This window comes from Miniopterus schreibersii (genome assembly GCF_964146895.1).
Source record: "Miniopterus schreibersii genome assembly, chromosome: 11".
Taxonomy (NCBI): domain Eukaryota; kingdom Metazoa; phylum Chordata; class Mammalia; order Chiroptera; family Miniopteridae; genus Miniopterus; species Miniopterus schreibersii.
In genome coordinates, this window is record NC_138111.1 from 25,901,346 (window position 1) to 25,920,285 (window position 18,940).

The following is an 18,940-nucleotide window of genomic DNA, read 5'->3' on the forward strand; positions in this document are numbered from 1 at the left end:
AAAACACACAACTAAATGTTCTAAAGCTGAGCAAGGTCCTTAAAGAGGTTCCTGAAGGGCAACTGGATGCATGCAGCTTTTAAATGTTCTACTTCTTTCTCATTTCCTATCAGTCAGCCCCATCCAATTTTGTTTAACGAGGCTACTGCAATGTATTTGTTTTGGGGTGATTGAATTTAGAGAGACATTTATCTAACACACAATTGCTGCCACAAGCTGAACGGCTGAATCATAACAGGGGTGATGGCATTAATCCGAGGACAGCTGTTTCTTATCATTTCTAACACAAAAAAAAGCTCAGACCAGGCAGAGGGGTTTGCCTCAGTTGCAAGATGGGACTGATAGGATCTGAAGTAGAAACGCTTCTGGACAGGCGAAGTAGGCAAGCAGAAAGAAGAAATGCCCCCGAGGGAGTAAACCTTTGATTTTAGAACTATGTCTATTGGATGTGTGAGAGTTGCTTCTGGCCCTTCGGGATGCTCAAGAAATTGCAGTTATAAGGAAATAATTGGTTAAGGACAGCAGAGGCCTCTGTGTGAGTAACTAACCTCTTCAGAAGTGCTTACGAGTCTGTTGCAGCCATTAAAGAACAGGGATAAGGACTGGCTCCCATCTGCATGGTGCTGTTATCACTTACAACATGATTTCACACTCACCATCGCAGGCAGGCGAGGCCGGGCTATGGAGGCCCAGGTGCCCAGCGCTCAGGCCCGTACCAAGTACGGCTGCCAGGGAACTGAGGAGCCCCTTCCCAAAGAAATCTCCAGTGACATTTGCCTGCTGCAGATGCCCAGAATTCACCATGAAAGCATAGCTTCTTGGAACTTGGGACTTTTACTGTTAAAGCAAAAATGCTTGTGGAAATAAGCAGATAGCCAACTCTGGAGCTCATTTCCATCTGAGTCTGAATGCATTCTCAGCGCCTTCTCAGCAGAATAGCTGGCTAAGGCTTTAAGCAGGTCACACAAGTAGTAAGAGAGTACAAGGAGATTAAGGGCCTAACAGATAGACGTTGCTAACACTCTTCACTCGCTACAAATTTTGAGGTAACAGGAAACATGCAGGGTGGTGCTAATTCAACTTAGGATCTTAATATAGCAAAGAGCTACAGAATAGTCTGCCACCTACAACTACATACCTTCTGAAGGTAATAAAATGTTACAAGAATTCAATTTAAAAGGCGGAAGTTGGAGTTATAGTGCATCCTAATATCAACAATACTCCTTCATTCATTTATTGTCCATTTATTCATTCTGTAGCCAGTAAGCTGAATGTTCCAAACTCATGGAATATAATAAAAAATCTACTGTCCTTTAAACTGATTAGGAATGAAATCTTCCTATGCCACTAGGTGTAAACTTAAGCAGGCCCCTGGGCTTTGGTGGTCATTCCTGAATAGCTGAAAGTCCTACCTTCACTTTAAGTCACAATGGCAAACACAGTTTCAATTCAGTAAATTCAAATATCCACAGTTACGTAGTAATGAAAACTGCTAGCCTCATTCAGGGGGCTTTCAGCAAGTGGGAAACCAAAGGTAAGTCTTCTCTTCCCTTCCTTATACTCCCATCTTGCTAAATAGAGTTTCTGACCCTACCTGGAGAAAGAGTGACAAGAGGAGAGGAAAGGTGGGCAAAAAGTGCTTGTTTGGTCAGGACCCTGGTAAGACGGTGTCACTCTCCAGGCCTAGCAGTTGTCTAAAACTGACTTTCTCTTATGTGCTATTCTTGTGACTTCCCCAGAGACCTGCCCCCTCCTCCAACCCTGGTGGTCTCTTACTTGAGGATCCCTTACCCTGAGCAGAAACATTCTATTTCCGCAGGAGCTTCCAGCTCAAGCCCTAGAAATCACTGCAGCCCTCATCCAGCTTCCCCTCAACTGGGGAACAATACACTCCCCATTCAACAGATCTAAGGTGCTTCCCACACCAGCTCTCTCCTGCAGAGGCCCATATCTGCTCCTTGGAGCATTCTTTGCCTGAACAAACTGTCCAATGCAGAAGCAACAGCAACCTTCTTCGTTCTGCTGCCAAAGCATTAGCCAGCCCTGCTCTTTTCCCGTGAATTTCGGGGGGGGGGGGGGGAGTCAGACCCAGTCCCTAGGGCTCCCAACTGCAGGAGACAGCTCAAGCTCTGAGTGGTCCTGTTTCATTGAGATGAGGTGGGCACCCATATCCCTTACCCCACTTAGCACACTCACTGCTCCCTCCAAAGAAATCTTCTTCAAAAACCCCCAACACTTTTCTGTTCAGTTTAAGAGTCATGTAACCACTTTTCTGTTCAATTGGTCTAGCACTGATACAATTCATTCATGTATTCAATGAGCGACTCCTGAAGGCCTACCCTAGTGTGGATTTTCCCTGTTCCCTACTTCCTTTCTCTTCCTCACTTACTCTGTTCTTCGCCTTCCTGCTACCAAATGTTTTCACTTTCTGTACCAGAATGGATAACAAAAAAACTGGGGAAAAAAACAAAACACTACAATAAATAATGAAGATATTGAATGTCAAATTATCTTACAAGCATAGTCATTTTTTTAACCCAAAGTATAGCATGTTGTTTATTGGGCTTGGGTTCTTCAAAATTCAAGTTGCAAAGTTCTTGCAAAGCTATTGCAAACACACCCTCCTTAAAATGTTATAGTACAGAAAGTGTATTATCATGTGTTCCTAGAACATAGGGCCTGGGGTGGTAAGAAACAAGCTGACAACAAACAGGGGCCAGTAAGGAATTTAACTATTGCTATGGAAGCAACATAACTGTGCCATCCTTTCTGTAGCATATAAATACAGGCATACGAGTGGGATAAAATAAAAAAGGGAGTTGTAAAGGAATACCAAATGCTCTAACACTGCTCCACCGGACAACTGGAACATCTAACAGGACTTCTGAAATATCAAAGAACAGCTGTCTTCTTTGCTAAGCCCTTGAATTCTTACCCCAAAATTAAAAAACAACAACAATCATGGTGCTCGATCACTTACTTAGGGCTTTCTCTATGCCGGACACTGGACTCAATTATTTATGGCACGTGTTATTTAATTCTCACAACAGCTCTGTGAAGAGGATAGTATTTATTCCCATTTTATGGCTGAGGAAAATGAGTCTCAGTGATTAAGGCACTTTTCTTAAGTTGTGTGCCTTGTAAGTGGTGAAATAGCTAGTTAGGCCTGACTCTCCATAATGCTCCTTCGCTCTGCCACGGGACTCTCACCTGGAGGCAGATAAAAGCGAGTGTTTCACTCATAATTCTGCCTATTTGTTAGAAGGGAGGGAAAGGAATTTCAGCCTCATCTGGAAGCTTTTGATCTTTTTTTAAAAAAAAGCTACTTTAACTTTAATTGGTCATTCGACTGGTCTTTATGTCAGTGAAACCTCCAGGGATTCCAATGATATTGTCACAGAATGGACTGCAGTTGCCAACTGTCTCCTCCTAATTATCTTCTGTTCAGGAATATATCACAGCACCAATTTCAGAATGTGCAGGGAAGAGGAGGGTGAAAGTATCTAGGAATATAGGGTGGTGTTTTTTCTGATTTACTCAGTGTTAGCACCTACAAGAAGCAGTATGTATGGAGTGAGCACCTTCATCATATCAAGCTAATCCACCAAGACAATATGGCAGGGTCCCCACCTATGACTGTCCCTCTTTGGATTCAGTTTCTCTGTAGTCTTCACCCTCTCCCATCTCTGCATGAACAAACCCTTCTCCCCTCCCTCCCACCCTGTTTTGTCTCCTCCCATAAATATTTGTGGAGCACTTACTATGTGCCAAGCACTAAACTGGGTACAAGGTTATAATAAGGATTAAGGCTTAGCTCCTGCCCTCGAGGATCTTCTAGTCTAATAGAGAAATCAGACATAGAAGTATATAAATACAATACTGGGTTGTGAATTCCACCATGGGGGGCAGGTACAGGAGGAACTATATGCCCCCAGGGAGAAATCAGAGAAGGTTTACATGAAAAAAATGGAACCTTTCCCAGTGTTTCCTGTTTGAAAGATATTCATCCCCACTCCAACCCAAATTCTATTCCACTGGCATTTTGTCTCGGATTAGTCATTTGGGGCTGGTCCTGGGAGTGGGTTTGTTGTTTCCCTGTCCCACGGCGCAGCTAGCGCAGTACTCGCGTGGAGTGATTACACTGAACAGAATGCTTACAGGGCTAGAATGCTCTGGTCACAGGACTTGGCATTCGATACCTTCAGCAATTTTCGTTTTCCTTGTAAATTACAAAATTAGCATCCTGGTTGTCTATAGTAGCCTCATAAGCTTAGATCTACCCTTCAGTGCTAACAACTCAGATTTCTGAGCCTGCCAGGCAAAGGCCCAGAACCTGGACCCCGTGAGATCGCGGTGGCAATACCCCATGGTGAAGGCCCTTAAAGAGACAGCAACTGGCCTTCCCTTGGAGTCAGCCAGTCTTTGTTACTGTCCACGCCATTCTTTCGGAAAGCTACAGAAGTAACGGGCCCCTCCCCCCATTCATTGCAGGGATCCCCTCCATGGCAAAGCCTGCCAACAGATAAACTGGCCCAAAGTCTTTATCCTGCCTGTCCTGTCGGAATCCCACACTGTCCTCTCCATGTTAAATCTCATTACCACCCTACATACACTCTGAATTCCAAACCGGATATGTTTGCTCATGCTGTCCGTTTCTGGCTAGAATATCCCTTGACTCAAGACTCAAGTCAGGTGTCCTCTCTTCTATAACCACTTCCATAACTGCTCTTCCACCTCGGAAGGTCCCAGCTCATTCTCTGTGCACGCACACCTGCTCTCTTCTGTTGGGATTGTGTCGTGCCAGTGAGGTCTCCCAGAATTCCAGAAATGAACGTCATCTCTCTCCTCGGAGCACCATTCACTCACAGGACAAATTTCCTGGGACTTCACATTCATTCCGCCTTCCATTTATTTATTCAGCCATTTAATAAATGTTTACCGAGGGCCTCTATGCGCCAGGCAATGGGATACTGCAGTAAATAAGACGGACAGGACTTCTACCTCATGCAGCTTCCAGTCTAGGGGGGGTAGACAGAAAAATTAATAAATGACAGCTGGGAAGATGCCACGGAGAAGTGCATAGTGCTGTGAGAGTACAGATGAGGCTTTTCCGGGAAAGTTACATTTAAGTGAAACCCCAAAGGTAAGTAGGAGTTAGCCAGGAGAAGAGGAGGGCCTTGAAAGAGTATGAGTTGAATGATCTCCATGGCCAGTGTCACTGAGCTATGACAGCCTGATGTCTTCAGTCCCTGATTGACTAGCCCATCTTCAGGTAATGCTAGGAACTAATTCACAAATATTGTTCATCTGACTCCCTGTCTCCCAGCTGCAGGCAGACCACCCCTTTTACACAAACAGTTGTCAGAGTTGTCAAAGAATAATAAATATGATTTGTTATACTTAAGCTTTCTTAGTTGTAATTACATCCCCATTAGCCAAATGATTTTATTTGTTTTGTGTTAATTTTCCTAATTTCATTCTCAAAAGATGACATTAACTTCATGCTTTAGGGGTTCTTATTGCCAGCCTCATCGACCACCTGTGAGGAACAAAAACCTCTGTTTTGTTCACTGCTGTATCCCCGGTGCTATATGCCTGTCATATAGTAGGTGCTCAATTTATATTCATTGTATGGATAGATGGGTGGATTTTATCTTCCCCCTTATAACAGAAACGCTCTAAGAGCACTGTACCTGCCTAGTTCACGTTTGGGTTCCTCTAGCACTTAGGACCATGCCCTGCGTAGGTAAGTAATCAATCAATAAATTATTTGAAAGTAAAAAGTCATCTAGCTTTGCTTGAACTTTTTCATGACTAGAAAGAACTCCTTGCTTTTTCAGGCAGTTGGTTCCATGAACTGCTCTAGCTGTTAAAGTTCTTCCTACTTTGGGGCTAACATTTGCCTCCCCACTGGTCCTGGCTCTGACCTTTGGGCCCATGGAAAACAAATCTGCATCCTCTGTCCCATGGGCAGTGCTTCTGATGTTGCGGGCAGTGACCAGGTTCCCTGCAGTCACTTACAAACAGGACACTTCTCCAGTGTAAACTCAGGTACTTTAAAATCTTTTTAAGTGCTCCCGACATAGTTCAAAGGAGGACACATCCCTCGTAAGTTTGTGGTGCCTTCTGAACTCCACAGAGAGCCACCATGCAAGCAGGTTCTCTCTCCAGGTCAGGAACCCAGATCGGAACTGATGGTGACAACAGTAATTAATGTTTACTTTGCAGTTAATCATGGCTTACCGGTTAATCCACATAACACCCCTGGGATATAGGTCAGGGTTTCTAGGCCTCTTCATGGTCAAGGGGAAGGGAAGAGGCTGAAGACAGGGACCTGGGCATATTTTGCACACATGCTGGGGCCGAGTGTAGGAGGGAATTGTAGCGCTGGGGTCTCACTGACTTAAGAACCTATCTCCAGGCTAATCCACCTGCAATTACCGCTGGCCTCTCTCCTGGGCCTCAAGAATCACTTTGGGTCCAATCTCATTAAAGCCGTATCTGTGAAATGCTGCAGATTCTAGGGTGAGTAAAGGGACAAAAGCATACTGAAGACAGACATGGAGGACTTTCTGTGACCAAGCTCTACATAAATGTGTCCAAATATAGCACTGAACACACAACAGGCCCAAAGCTATGCACAAAGGTTTGATATTATTTGAAATAAGAGAACTGTTAGCTATAGGCGTAAACATCTTTTTGTTCCACATAGATTTTATTGTAGTAGGATTTACTCCAAATTCCCTGAGAACAGATACACTTGGGTCACAAAGAATCCACTAAAATCAATGCGTGTATTTAATTTTATCCATTTCACTGTATTTTAATGCAGAAGACATTTCAAGTGATTCCTTTCCTCAAATAAAGAGTCCTCTCCAAATTATTTTATAATTTGAACAAGTCTCTTCTTAAAATTGGATTTTCAAGTATGAGGCTTCCTACAAGCAGTGATTCTTAAGCTTTTGGGAGATTTTGAGTCTTTTGAGAATCTGGTGACAGCCACGTGGGCTTTCCCCAGAAGAGGAAACAGATTCACATATGCACACAGATTGCATAAAACTTAGGGTCTGTGAACTGAAGGTAAAGATCAGAAAAGAAACTGGGCCCTGATGAGGCTTTGTAGCTATTGTAAGGGCTTTGATTTCCACTCTGAGTCAGACGGGAAACCACTGAAGGTTTTGAACTTGCTTTTTAACAGGAGCACTCTGGCTACCATGATGAGAATAGACCTGAAGGGGGCGAGGGCAGAAGGAGGTTACCGCAATCACCAGGCGAGAGAGGATGGTAGTTTGAACCAGGGTAGTAGCAGTGGAGGAGTGAGAAGTCGTCAGATTCTGATAGTTTGAAGGTGGTGCAGCGACAGGAGCTGCTGACTAGATTGAATGTGGTATATGAGTGAAAGAGGTGGGTCGAGCAGACTCCAAAGGTTTTGACCTGAGCAGCTTGAAGCCTGGGATTGTCATTGTCTGGGATGAAGAAGACTAAAGGTGTAAGAGTTCACTGGAGGCAGGGGAATGAGAAGGGAAATACTAGGAGCCAAGGAGCCAAGTTGGGGACATTTTCAACTTGAGATGCCTATCAAACGTCCAAATAGAGATGCTGAGTAGACAGTTGAATATCTGGTCAGGAATTCTAAAGAGAGTTTGGGCTTTAATAATATTTATCCATAAAATTGAAATAATAATATAATAATGTCTACATAATAATACATATTGGGGAGATTAAACAAGACAATGCTTGTAAGGCTCTCAGTGCGGGACTTAGTGCACCATGTACTCTCAATCCATGTTAGCTATTATTTTTACTAAAACTTAAATGGTCTCAGTCAGTATTTCTTCCATTACTATAAAGTTGTGAGTGGTTGCTTTTAAGATTGCAGTCAGTTCCCAGGCATGATTTATAAAAGAAAACAAAGTCTTGAGCAATGGCAGTGCCTTTGGAATTGCTCCCTAGCCCCCAGGGTTTAAAATTTTGAAGGCTTTGCACGCCTTCAACAGTTTTCACAGGTAGATTATGTCACGTTTCTCCAATAATCAGCATGTTGCCCTAGCCACTTTAGCTCAGTGGATAGAGTGTCGGCCCATGGACTGAAGGGTCCCGGGCTTGACTCCAGCCAAAGGGCATGTATTCAGTTGCAGGCTCGATCCCCAGCCCTGGTGAGGGTGTGTGCAGGAGGCAACCAGTCGATGTGTCTCTCACATCAGTGTTTCTCTCTCTCCCTCTCCCTTCCTCTTTCTGTGAAAAGCAATGGAAAAAATATCCTCAGGTGAGGATTTTAAAAAATAGTAATAATAATCAGTATGTTATTTTATCAACCCAGAATTTATTTCATGTTTCAGAGAGGGTTTGCCATGGAGAATGAGGCAGTTTATCAGAAGAAATTGAATACCAGCAAGGTCCCTGCAGGGAAGACGTTCCCAGACCATTTGTGTGGCCTGTGTGACACAGGAAGTTTCAGTGGAAGGAAGCTTGAGAACTAATTGGCTACCCTGTCTCGACTTCAATAGCTCCAGATGTTATTGCTGGCCACAAGTTTATCTGGCTCCTTCTAAATTGATTCACAAAAGCCATGACCCATGTCTTCCTGAAACAGCAAGCTTCTTAGAGGAACCTTCCTTGAAGAAGCACAACCTTGTTCTCTGTTATTAATTTATTCAGTCATCTGTAGCTATTTTATGTTTGGAAAGTGGAAACAAGAGCTGGCGTGGTTTTATTACACCCTTCTAGACCTTTGAAGCAATGGGTTTCCAACATCAAAACCTAAACAATGTTTGAGGTTTCTCTTTTTTCTTTACATCTCTTTGAATTTTGACTATAAATCCTTGACCCTGTAATTCTCTTCAACGTCTATGACAGGCTTAATGCTCAATAATTGCCTATTAATAATCCTCCTTATCTCCATTTGTACCCAAAGGGAAGAGGTGCTGAATCAGTTCAAGCAGTCCTAAATGCATCTGTAACAAATGGATGAGTGAGGTCACATGCAATCAGACACCTGCTTTAGCGCTGGGAGCAGGCGTGGGCCAATGCACCAGGGAGGGGCAGAGAGGAAAGGACACAAAAGAGAGGCTGTCCTCGCATCTTTGTCTTCTTCCAGCTGTGAACGAAACCGCATAACCGAGTTCACTGCTGCTAATGAGCAGCACAATGCTCAATTAAACTTCATGAAACACCAGTTTCTTTCCTTCTCCTTCATTCTTTTGAAAGTTTCTAGTAATTATTGCCACATTCGCTGTGACTCTGCTTCAAGCAGATCTCCAAAGGTGGCTCCTCATAAGAAAATAACGCTTCTCCCTCCCTTCCCCCGGGACTCAGGAGAGGACACCTCCAGGACTAACTCCTTAGGGTCCTATGGCCCAGCAGGACATGTGAGGGCCGAGGTCCCCCATCTATGGTTCGTGCCAGCACCCCACCCCAGCCCCTCTCTGGCCGTGTGCCCCTGAACTCCAGGTGGAGGAAAGATAGATCCAAGAACCCAGCATTCTAACTGGAGCCAGCCAAGCTGATCTATGGCAAGGGCTTAATGAATTTGTACCCCGTGTTTGTTTTTCTACTTTGAAAGAGATTTTTTTTTATTGTCTATTAATTTTGAAAGTGAAGTTTCATTTTCTACGGTTGCAGCCAAGCTAAGGGGGGAGAGGAAAGCTTTTTGTCTACATTCAGGTGTGGTGGTGACAGGAAAAGGCTGTCCAGCCAGTGCTGTTTATAACCCAACGTCTCTTTGGCTTTACAATTCAGAACTCAGGCCCGTCAGGAAAATACAGGTGTTTTTGTCCATGGGTAGCATGACAATGACATTATCGTCCTAACAGGGATACTTTTCAGAGTGGAACAGGCAATATAAATAATGCCACTAGCATAACACGCATAAATGGGACTGTGCAGACAAACCAGACACCACCTTCATGCCTAATGAGTCCCCACCTACCAAATGTCCTCATCACTCAACGGACCTGATCCGAAAGAAGGTTCCATGGCTAACACAGAAATAAATGCCCTCTTCTCCATACTGAGATAAATAGGTCCTAGTGGTTTATGAATATAAGAAAGTATCTCTCATTCCTTCTTTCTCTTCTCCAACAATCTCTCTGGCCATTTTAATTGCAGAGTCCTTTTGAAAGTTCTGTCTACTCAGCCTTGCTGTCATCTTAGCCCCTACATCACTGATCCAGAAAGTTCATCCAGGAGTCTGAAGGTTATACGACCCATCTTCTGAATCCACTTAGTGGGCAGTGAGCTGAATAGGTAAAAATCCAGCAAGAGAGACAAAAGGGTTTAGAATTAATCTTGTCTGCCTTTACAAAGCAGGACAGGGGTTCTAAGGCAGGGGCTCCTCTCCAGCAAGGACTGTGCACAGTCCACCCTTATGTGGGTAATGGCCAGCGCCCAGCACAGGGCCGAGTTCTCAGTCCGCGCTATGGAACGAGCAGGCTGCTTCCTCACCTCCCTCAGCTCTGGGCTCCCGAGGACCCAAGGGCTTCCTCCTCCTTTCTGTGCAGTGGGCTCCCGAGGACCCAAGGGCTTCCTCCCCCTTTCTGTGCAGTGAGGGGAAATCCTCCCCACGATCCCAGTCGGCTGCTGGACTGGGTTTCTGCTGCCAAGCCCCAGGGACTCCCGAACATTCCACTTCTCAAGTACCATGCTGAGCCCAGCAGAGCCTCCCACAGCCTCCAGGTACCAGGCTTGAGCACAGGCTGAGTCCTTTGTGTCTGTTCCATTTTGAGACACTCAGCAAAGCCCATGACCGCCTCAGCCCCAGGCTGGGTGCTGGAGATACAGAATAAGAGTCGTGGGCGTTCCTTCAAAGTTTACATACGCCCCAGAGCGTAGGTGGTTAACAGCAACCACTCTGCAGCCCAACTGCCTGGGTTTGTACCCTGGCTCTGCGACTTGGGTGAATATTTAACCTCTCCCTACCTGAGTTTTCCACTTAGAAAATGGAAATAAGAGCATGCCTCAGAGGGCTGGTGTGAGAATTATTAATAAAATTCTGATTATGATCATTATGACTTAGAACCCTGCTTGGCACAGAGTAAATACTCAGTAAATTTAACTATTACTATTTTTGTGCTTTGGCTCCTCTTCGTGGGGACCTAAAACTTGGCCATTTCTCTTAATTTTCTCTGCGTCTGGCTGGTCCCTTAGTCTCTCAGGGATTTTCTTTGCTCCTGGCTCACCTCAATGCTAATGACCAAAAAATAACACTTCTCCACACTGTTTGGCCGGTGTTTTGTCCACTAGGATTCAAATCCAAAACCTTCAAGAGGTGAAGCAATCATCTCCCTTCTCTGATGATTTATGCGAATTATTATCTGATGATTCAAGTGACTTATTACATAAGCATTCTTCTAGGAAGGTGAGGAAACTCTTGGTCAACACAGAAGAAGGACCACATATGAAAGGAGCCAGAGCCAGCAGCCCGGTTCCTAAGCAACCTCTGCTCACTCCTTCCTGCTCTTTCAAGGACAAAGGCAGGAGTTTCCACATACCTCTCAGAAATTCTGATACCAGTGAACAGTGAGCAAAAAGAATATTCCCAGGATTTAAAAAAATCATGATGTTATTTTCTTCTCTAACTAGAAACAGTTGGTTACAATGCATTTATTCAATTAGGCAAATACATACTTTTCCTTATGTCTTTATTATCATTATTAAAGTCACTATTGCCCATTTAAAACAGGTAAACTTCAAAATAAACTGGACTTTGATCCACTTGGCTAAGGCAATTCTGAATTTCCATGACTTGATAGTTCATAGCCTAAAACTCCAAATAATTTTCATTCACCCACTTAACACTTCCATTCAAAAACACTGCATTGCTGTCATGCTTGCCCCAGCCAAGTTCCAGGCGGTACTTTCTGCATCATTTCCAATGCTTACATTTTGGATAATTTCAGTGCGAAGAAAATAATCACAACTATTGGCCAATAAACATCAAAACCTTCCCCAAATGTGGTCATTTTATTATTAAGTAAAAATTACCACCGCTCTGCCACCCATCTACCCCAACTCCACCCCTTGGAAATGCTTCTTCGGAGAGACCTGAGTTAGATCCTCAAGATCTAATGGTGAGCTATTGTGTCCAGAGGTCTCTGTCCCCCAGAGTGACTTAAACCAATCTCTGTCCTAGTTTGGCTCCTTTTTGCTGAAGACTGCTGCTGACCTGGTGCCGATGGTTTCGTTGCCACATGCTCCTAGTACACACGTACCTGCTTCCTTCTGCTGGTGTTCAGTCTTCACGCTGATCACAGAATCCCAGAGCGTCAATCCGGGAAGGGACATTAGAGAACAGCCAACCCAAGCCTTCATTTTACAAATATGGACACTGGAGCCTCTGAAGAGGAAGACACTTGCCCAAGGTCACATAGCTCATTAATGAAAGAGCTTGGACTAGAATTGTTGAGCTGGAGATTCATCTCCCCTTGGTGTCATTCTTCTTCCAACCGGTTCTTGTGCTCTCTGCCCTAGTTGGCTTCCCTGCTCTCAGCACACAGTCCACACCCTCCTGGGATATGCCAGCAGCCTGCAAGGCTCAACCGGAGAGAACTAACCCAGCTCAGCTGGCCCGGGACTCTACCTACAGAGGAGGAGTTGTCATGTGACTCTTTTGGAAACACAGACAGCGTGTAGGGGCACATGCGATGTTCAGGTGTATCCATCATTGCACGTCTGCCAAGCCCATCATGCTGAGAAACAAGCAGAGCCTACAAGTCATTTATAATGTCTGAGACTTTAAAAGTTCTTTTCTTCCAGGCCTATCATTTTATATTACCCTACAATGAAAGCTTTGGTATTGTCACTCCAAATCAACTTATTTAAGTACGAACATTTACTTAGGAGATGCTTGTTCAACAGTTTCCATTTGCTAGGCACTATGCTAGTAGCATCAGGGATACAAAAACGAGTAAGAAATGATTCCTATCTTTTTTCAGTGGAAGGGACAGGCACATGGACAATGGCAAAATATTGTGGCAAGTTCTTGGACACTGACAGGAGTGGGCACAGGCTCCTGTAGACACACAGAAGCAGTAGCTAAGCAGGAACAGGAGAGTTAGTGGAGACTTTGTTTTTAATGGTCTTTTTATTTTGGAATAGTTTAAGCAACGTTGCAAAAATAGTGCAGAGTTCCCATATATCCCTCACCCCAGTTCCCCACAGTGTTAACATCTTATATTACTGTGTTACACTTGTTACAACAAAGGGTCCAACACTGGCATATCACTTTTAACTGAACTGTCAGGTACTTTTGGAAGGAGGTGAAATCCAAGGTGATATCTGAATAACATTAGGAGTTAGCCCAACAAAGAGGTAGGAAAAAGAATTTTAATGAGATAAAAAAGCATGTGCAAAGGCCCAGAGCTAAGAGTCTGGTGAGCTCAGGAAATAGCCGGTTGCAGTACGTGGGGATGGAGGTGGGAGATTTGGAGGAAAATCAAGATAGAGGAAGCGCGAAGAAGAGGCACCAGGGGGGGAAGAGGAGTGGAAAGGGGTGAGGTTGGTGAGGAGAACAGGAGCCAGGTCAACCAAAAGCCTTCTGAACAAAGTCAAAGCATTCGTGCTGTTCCCTGAGTGCAACAGAAAATAAATTAAAACATTTTCTATAAGAGACCAACATGATAAAAATTATATTTGGAAAGATCACTTAGACCACAATGTGGGAAATTCACTTGCAGTGATAAGGCAGAAGAAAGAAGACCAGTTGGTGGAATGCCCGAGCAAAAATAGCGCAGAAAGAAATATTGATACAACTTGGTGGTTAATTAGATCAGAGAGCCTAAGGGAGAAAGAAGAATCACGGTTGACTCCCAGATTTCTGGCTTTAGCAACCGGAGGAACTGGGTGGTGGTGCCAGTCATTAGACTGCAGAGCACAGGAGTCAAGACTGATTAGGAGGGAAGATGACTGGTTCCACTTTGAATAAGCGGAGTGTGAAGTACCCAAGGGACATGCCAGAAAACAACGAAGTCAAGAGGTGAGTTGGATGTACAGGTCTGTGTTTGTGGAGAGAAATATGAGCTGGAGACATACAGGGTGGGGCAAAAGGAGGTTTACAGGTGTTAGTACATGAAACACAATTTATTCTTGTACCATTTTCCATATGAACAACTGTAAACCTACTTTTGCCCCGCCCTGTACATGGTGAATCATTAGCTTAAGGCTGGCAGTTGGAGTCAGAGCAGATTGCCCATGAGTATAGAGGAGAAGAGGGTCCAGGAAAGAATCCTAAAGAACGCTGCCGCCCTGGCCGGTGTGGCGCAGTGGTTGGAGCGTTGGCCCTCGGGCTGAAGGGTCCCAAGTTCGATTCTGGCCAAGGGCACGTACCTCGGTTGCAGGTTGAATCTCGGCCCTGATCTGGGCGCGTGCAGGAGGCAACCAATCGATGTGTCTCTCCCACGTCGATGTTTCTCTCTCTCTCTCTCTCTCTCTCTCTCTCTTTCTCTCTCTCTCTCTATATATCATCTATCTACCTATCTATCTATCTATCTATCTATCTATCTATCTATCTATCCATCTATCTATCTATCATCTATCTATCTCTATCTATCTAAAAGCAAAGGGAAAAAAATTCTTGGGTGAGGATTGGAAAAAACAACAACTCTGCCATTTAGGAGTGGATCCTAGGAAGAGGAAAACCAGAAGAATGCAGTATCTCCTAGGAGGGGAGAGCTTTCCTAAAAGGGTGCGACCAAGAGTGTCAAATGCTGCAGAGGGGTGGAGGCCTACGAGGCTCCCTTGCACTTGGCAATAGAGACTTCCCTTAAAAGAGGCATTTCAGAGAACACGTGGGGTCAGAAGCCCAATCTGTCCCCGGGCTGCGGAACGAATAGTAGGTAAGAACAAGACTGTGGATATACATCATTCTTTTAAAAAGATTTACTGTCCCTTTGGGACAGTATGGATGGACCTGGAGAATATTATGCTAAGTGAAATAAGCCAGGCAGCGAAAGACAAATATCACATGATCTCGCTTATACGTGGAATCTAAAGAACTTAATAAACTGATGAACAGAATAGATTCAATGACATGGAAGCATAGATGAGACTGATGAATGTCAGAGGGATGGAGGAGGGCGGGTGGGTGGAGGGGGAGAGAGTAACCAAAGAATTTATATGCATCTATGCACAACCCAAGGACACGGACAATGGTGGGGAGAGGGACTGGGGAGGGGGATGGAATGGGGTGGAATGGGTCATTGGGGAGAAAAAGGGACATCTGTAATATTTTAAACAATAATAAAATTTTAAAAAATAAAAAAATAATAAAATAAAAATAAAAAGATTTACTGTGAATTGAAGGCCAGAGATCACTTAAATGGGACTCACAAATGAGAATAGATTCTGTGGTGATAAAAAATTACTTGTTTCACTCAGACTATGACTAAGCTATAATTTAGTGAAAAGTTACTTCTTCTGATCAGTAGTAGCTATGGTTTGCAGAAAGTCTACCATAAGCCAGGTACTTTAAGTACATGATCCTATTTAGCCCTTAAAACAACACTATAAAGTAGATATCAGATCCTTTCATTACAGGTGAGGAAACAAAAACCCAGAAAGATTAAACATCTTGCACAAGAGCTCAAAACAACTTCCTAGAGGAGCTGGAATTTAAGCGTCGCCTTCACTCCGAAGCCCATGCTTTTTCTACGGCAACCGCACTACTTTTGTTGGATGCGTACTTCCTACAGCGGCCTTTATTTCCCAGGGCAAAAGCCAGGAACTAGAACGGGTGTCAGGGAATTTCTGAGGAAAGAGAGAGATAACCCAGGCACACACCTCTTATACAGGGACAATCTTTGAATAAGGAATGTAGAGTCTCTGGCTTTGATTCCCAGAGGTCCTTGCCAGGAACCCTTTGGTGTGTGTTGGAAAGGGGGCAGCGAGATGTGGGGTCAGACCGCTTAGAATAAACTCAATCCACCATTGCTAACTGAAAATGTTAAGTTTTGGGTAGAAGAAACTGGAAGACGCTAAGATAATTTTGCAAAAATTATTTTTAGCCTGGAGAAAACAAGCATTAAGGAAGACCGAGGCTGCTTTTACACATCCGTGAGGAAGAATCACCAGACTTGCTTTTGACATTCTGGAGGACATAACTGGGACCAGGGGGAAGATGGGCTAGAGAGGCAGATTTGGGCTCTAACAATAAGAGTTGCCTATCCAAAGACAGATGGAACTGCCAGGAAAGGGGTAAGCTTCTTGTCACTGGAGATGCTCAAACGGAAGCAGGGATGTCGGTGGTAGAGGCCAAGCATCAGAGAAGGTCTGGATGGCCTTTCAGGCCATGTTAGACCTGAGATTCTGAGAGGCCCTCTCAAGAAAATGGTTAGGATAAGATTTCACACTTTAAGGCCTAATTGAATTCTAAATGTTATGTTTTTGGAAGACCGGCATGTTCCTTCATTCTGAAGTTCATTCATTCACTCACCAACTCAGGGAGTACTTTCTGAGGTTTTACCGTGTATAAATATCTATACTCCGTTGTTTGGAGGGTTAAAATGTATGTTCCTTAAACTTGTGGTGCTTACAGTCTACTTGGATGGAAATCCAACATTCATGAGTCATCCAGACAACAAAGCCCTAAAAATTAGAACAGAGAATAGGGTAATATAGGCAACAGATGCCAGTGAAGTAAACGTTATCAAAGTTCTACTCATCCTTTGATGTTCAAAAGGTCCCTCTTCCTGAAGATGCCTCTTATTGGACAATAGTTTCTAGAAGTAAGTTATCCCATCTGCTAGGTGAGGACTCCAATTACCATCTAGCACAAAGCAATCCTTACTGTGAGGGCCAAGTATCCTTTCCATGTCCTGACCTTTCACTCATCTTGGGTCCTGAGTGGCCTTCAAAGCCAAGTTTATTTTTTGAACTCAAGACTATGTTCATCTCCCGAAGGAATGAGGAAGGAGAGGGTGGAGCTGGAAAACAGCACAGGCTACATTAACTCCTAGTGATGGGTGTGGAAACATGGAAAGAAGGGCTTACCTTAGCCTGTTGACAAATAGCAGAGACCCCTTACCTGTCCCTCCCAAAATGGTGTTGAACCCATTCTCCCAATCCTAACCTCTGAGGAGAGGGTTATCAATGAGAATATTCATAAGTATTGAAACCTGCGAGGTGTGATTGGAAAAAGTGCTGAACTAGGAGCCCTAGTGCCAGCTAGCTCTACCTTTAATTAGCTTCCCTCTGGGCCTCAGTTTCCTCATCTGTAAAATGAAGGGCTTGAAGTATTCAATACCCAAAGCCTATAGCTCCCTATAAATTAGAAAACAAAGGTTCCTGTGATTATATGTTAGAAATATTCCTCAGTCATGAGTCATCTGTCAATCTGTGACCTTGCAAATACAAATTCCTCCTCAGTGATAGAAATTAAAACACTTAATTCTCTTATGGGAAGGTTGTGCACATTGAATGTTTGTGTGCAGTACTGTCTGGGAAATTGAGGCAATGGAAATGGCTCCTAAATTTCTCCTGGGATTGAAATGGAAAACAAGACAGGCTATGACATCAGCTCCCATTTCTTCTGTGATCAGACTAAATAATACAAATAGCAATATTAAATTATGCATGCATAGTTTTTCTTTCTGCCTTTCACGGGAAATCACAGGGAATTCTTTGCTTTTAGCCTTTAGTGCAAAGTTACGGAGAACTGGGAAGATGAACACATAATTTCAACATTTTAGAGCTGCAACTGACTTTAAAGATCCAACCCCTCTTTATTTCAATGAGGAAAAAAATGAGGGGTCTAAGATATGAAACAGCTCACTCCAATGGTAACTTCCTGAAATATGTTCTCTCAATTTGCCTCACCTAAGTCAATCATAATTGGACAATACCACCACCGGTATGCCAAAAAAAAAAAAAAAAGGAGCCCAACCTCTTTTAATGAGTTTCCTCTATTACAATTGTTGGAGCCATGCAAGAGCTCATCAGGATGGTCCAGCCGGGCTGGCTCAGCGGCTGAGCATCGACCTAGGACCCAGGAGATTGAGGTTCAATTCCCGGGCAGGGCACATGCCCAGGTTGTGGGCTCTATTCCCCAGCAGGGGACCTGCAGGAGGCAGCCGATCAATGACTCTCTCATCATTGATGTTTCTATCTCTCTTTCCCTCTCCCTTCCTCTTTCTGAAATCAATAAAGATATATATATTTTTTAATTTCATCAGGATGAACATTTCTGAGACAGGAACAGTTCACCTTCCTAGATTATATCCAGAACCAATTCCTCACTTCAAGACACAGCTGCTCTATATTTCCACCCACTACCTTCCTGTCTCTCTAGAGGTAGTCAGGCAAGCACCAGAACGTTCTATGAAAATAATATTGCCCTTTAATAGGCCAGCCACTTGCCACCACATCACCTATAAACTAAACAGGTGTTGCTTAGAATTGGGTGAATAAAATTCAAATGCTAAAAATCTGTTCTTTTCACCAAGAAACATGCTTTTTTGCTGATTTCTCCCATCTTTGGTTCTCAGTGAATCCAAGGAAGTTACTCAAAAGCATCTCAGTGAAGAAAAAAATTGGTAGTTCTATATGAGAACTGGCCATCTAAACTTGGTCAGCATTAGGGATCTAAGTTCCTGGAATCACATAAGAACTCATTCCTTTCCAATCCATTTTGCCTCACTATTCAGATGAATGAGAGTACGTTTCATTGTTACCTTCTTTCTACCACGAAAAACACACACGCTGGCTGCTTTGATATCTGACCGCATTTGATAACGTTTTGATTATCTGTACTCCAGACCCGAATGTCCTAGAATTCAAAATGCATGCAGTTAGAAGTGAAAGGGACTCTTAAGAGCATTTAATTACATCTCCCTCCTTTACAACTAAAGAAATAAAGTTGCAGCGAAACAGACTTGTCCCTCTTCACGTGGCTACATAGTGGCAGTGCCAGATCTAGAAGCCACGTCTCCAGCCTTCCTGTCCTGGTTCT

General features: G+C 43.8%; 1 protein-coding gene across 1 annotated transcript in view; it reads right to left on the reverse strand.

Annotated features, from left to right (window-relative positions):
• The window catches only part of FRMPD1 (FERM and PDZ domain containing 1), a 102,341-nt gene extending 89,901 nt beyond the window's left edge, over positions 1-12,440 (reverse strand). Inside the window, exon 1 of the mRNA XM_081150763.1 lies at positions 12,210-12,440. The gene's annotated coding sequence lies outside the window, so the exon portion shown is untranslated. The remainder of the gene's footprint in view (positions 1-12,209) is intronic.
• Between the last annotated feature and the right edge of the window lie 6,500 nt (positions 12,441-18,940).